This window comes from Scyliorhinus canicula, chromosome 11 (assembly GCF_902713615.1).
Source record: "Scyliorhinus canicula chromosome 11, sScyCan1.1, whole genome shotgun sequence".
In the NCBI taxonomy this organism is placed as follows: Eukaryota; Metazoa; Chordata; class Chondrichthyes; order Carcharhiniformes; family Scyliorhinidae; genus Scyliorhinus; species Scyliorhinus canicula.
In genome coordinates, this window is record NC_052156.1 from 1,500,624 (window position 1) to 1,503,607 (window position 2,984).

The window sequence follows — 2,984 nt, forward strand, 5'->3', positions numbered from 1 at the left end:
CGGGCCGGGGGGGAGGGGGTGCGGGCCGGGGGGGCAGGGGGGGAGGGGGTGCGGGTCGGGGGGGAGGGGGTGCGGGCCGGGGGGCAGGGGAGGGGGTGCGGGCCGGGGGGGGGGGGGGGGGGGGAGAAGAGAGGGGGTGCGGGCCGGGGGGGGGGGGGGTGGCGGGGGGGGGTGCGGGCCGGGGGGGGGGGGGGGGGTGCGGGCCGGGGGGGGGAGGGGTGCGGGCCGGGGGGGGGAGGGGGTGCGGGCCGGGGGGGGGGGGGTGGGCGGGGGGGGGGGGGGGGTGCGGGCCGGGGGGGGGAGGGGGGGTGCGGGCCGGGGGGGGGGGGGGTGCGGGGGGGGGGGGAGGGGGTGGGGGCCGGGGGGGGGGGGTGGGGGGGGTGGGGGCCGGGGGGGGGGGGGAGGTGGGGGGGGTGCGGGCCGGGGGGGGGGGGGAGGGGGTATCCGGCCCCCGCGGGGTGCGGCTCTCTCACCTGCCGGGCTGCAGGCTCCGGGCCGCGGCCTACTCTCTCTCGATTCTCCGGGAGCCACGATCCCGCCCGAGCGGCTCTGACGTCACCGCGCGGCCCGGGGGGCGAGCCCGCAGCCGGGTCACGCGCAGAAACGTGCCCCGCGCGCGTGCCCTTCCCCCGCATCTGGGGGGGCGCGCGCGGCTCCCCGGGGCCCAACCGCCCGCGGCCCTGCTCACCTCGGCCCCGGCTCCGCTCCCCCCGGATCCCCGCTCCGGCCTGGCCCCCGGCTGCTCCGCTCTCCGGGATCCGCTCCCCGCGATCCGCTCCCCGCGATCCGCTCTCCGGCTGCTCCGATCTCTGTCTCCCGGCTCCGGTTCTTTCTCGTTCTAAACCTCACAGAGCGCCATCTTCCAGCCCGCCCGCCGCAGCCAATCAGCGCCACCCTCTCCCCCAGCCAATCAACAGCGTCCTGCCCCCAGCCAATCAGCGCCGCCCTCTTCCCCCGAGCCAATCAGCGCCGACCTCTCCCCTTAGCCAATCAGCGCTACCCACCCCCCAGCCAATCAGCGCCGCCTCCTCCCCCAGCCAATCAACACCGTCCTCTTCTCCCCTCAGCTAATCAGCGCAGCCCCCAGCCAACTAATCAACGCCGCCCTCCCCCCAGCCAGTCAGGGCCGCCCTTTTCCCAGCCAATCAGCACTGCCCTTCCCCTTGCGCCAATCAGCGTCGCCCCCTCCTCCCCCCAGCCGCTCAGCGGCGCCCTCTCCCCAGCCAATCGGCGCCGCTCTCCCCACCCAGCCAATCAGCGCCGCCCAACCCAACCTGTATTAAAGGGGCCGCTCCCTCAGTGTCAGCCTGGGACAGGCGGAGGCCATTCCACCCTTCCAGCCTGCTCTATCATTCATTCAGGGCACATCCCCATTTACCCAGAATCACTGATATCCTGCTGCCCTGCTCTTTATTTACCCTTCAGATAATAGACATAGACATAGAACATAGAACAGTACAGCACAGAACAGGCCCTTCGGCCCTCAATGTTGTGCCGAGCCATGATCACCCTACTCAAACCCACGTATCCACCCTATACCCGTAACCCAATAACCCCCCCTTAACCCTACTTTTATTAGGACACTACGGGCAATTTAGCATGGCCAATCCACCTAACCCGCACATCTTTGGACTGTGGGAGGAAACCGGAGCACCCGGAGGAAACCCACGCACACAGGGGGAGGACGTGCAGACTCCACACAGACAGTGACCCAGCCGGGAATCGAACCTGGGACCCTGGAGCTGTGAAGCATTGATGCTAACCACCATGCTACCCTGATATCACTGAATAAACATAATTGTCCAAGTCTGAAGGTAAAAGCAAATTACTGCAGATGCTGGAATCTGAATCAGCAACAGAAAATAATAATAATCGCTTCTCACAAGTAGGCTTCAATGAAGTTAGTGTGAAAAACCGCTAGTCGCCACATTCCAGTGCCTGTTCGGGGAGGCTGGTACGGAGATTGAACCCGCGCTGCTGGCCTTGTTCTGCATTACAAGCCAGCTGTTTAGCCCACTGTGCTAAACCAGCCCCTATACCAGACAATCTCAGCGGCTCTGACGGCAGCTGTGCAAACGGTGTCCCTTCTCCGTCGATGCTGTCAGACCTGCTGAGATCCCATTGTAATGACACCAGAGACTAGTGCGCGGTCAATTCCAGCCCTACTTCACTTGGAGTCACAGCACAATTGAAATGAAGAAATAATTCTTAGAAAGTATCCAAAGTCTTTGGCTGCCCAATAACCACAATCACCAAATTGCTGCATCCTCTGAAAACCATTCCACTCGGGTAGGACCTAATCACTGCTGTAGCCAGGCAGAATACAGCCTTTTTGGCAATTAATTGGCCACCAGCCAACCAGTCAAACCAAGTCCCTTGAGTCCTTCACTTCCTCTGCTCTACTTTAAGGTATATGTCCATTAAATATCCATGGATCAAAATGATAACCACAAGGAATAGAAATGGGAAATAAGGGAATGAACAGGGAGGAACCTTATATGCCTCCCTCCCTAAAAGAAATGAAACATCAGGGCACGGACCTTTCATTATGAAGGATACAAGACATAAATCACAAAGACATATCCATCCAATCCATCCCCATTATATATGTTCCCTTCCCAGTCTCTACATTAGTAACCAGTCAGCTCTTAAATCCATGACAAAGCATCCGCAATCACATTAGCCTTTCCGGGTATGTGTACAATTTTAACATTGAACCAATGTAGTAATAAACTCCAATGGAATAATCTTGTGTTCCAGGTTTTAAACATTTCTTGAAATACAAGCGGATTATGGTCCGTATAAACTAAACTTTGTTTATTGTCATGCCGGATATATACCTCAAAGTGCTGAAGGGTTAGTAGCAATGCTAAGGCTTCCTTTTCATTTATTAAAATTTGATTTCCTATTGTCACATGTATTAGTATACAGTGAAAAGTATTGTTTCTTGCATGCTTTACAGACAACTTATACCGTACATAAGG

General features: G+C 59.5%; 1 protein-coding gene across 2 annotated transcripts in view; it reads right to left on the bottom strand.

Moving 5' to 3' along the window:
• Positions 1 to 882, bottom strand: part of LOC119973705 (glutamine-rich protein 1-like) — a 73,171-nt gene extending 72,289 nt beyond the window's left edge. Inside the window, exon 1 of one of the 2 annotated variants that reach the window (XM_038812091.1) lies at positions 689 to 882. The gene's annotated coding sequence lies outside the window, so the exon portion shown is untranslated. Of the gene's footprint in view, positions 1 to 473; positions 566 to 688 lie in introns of those variants that run through there. The other variant, XM_038812090.1, reaches the window with a different exon arrangement.
• Between the last annotated feature and the right edge of the window lie 2,102 nt (positions 883 to 2,984).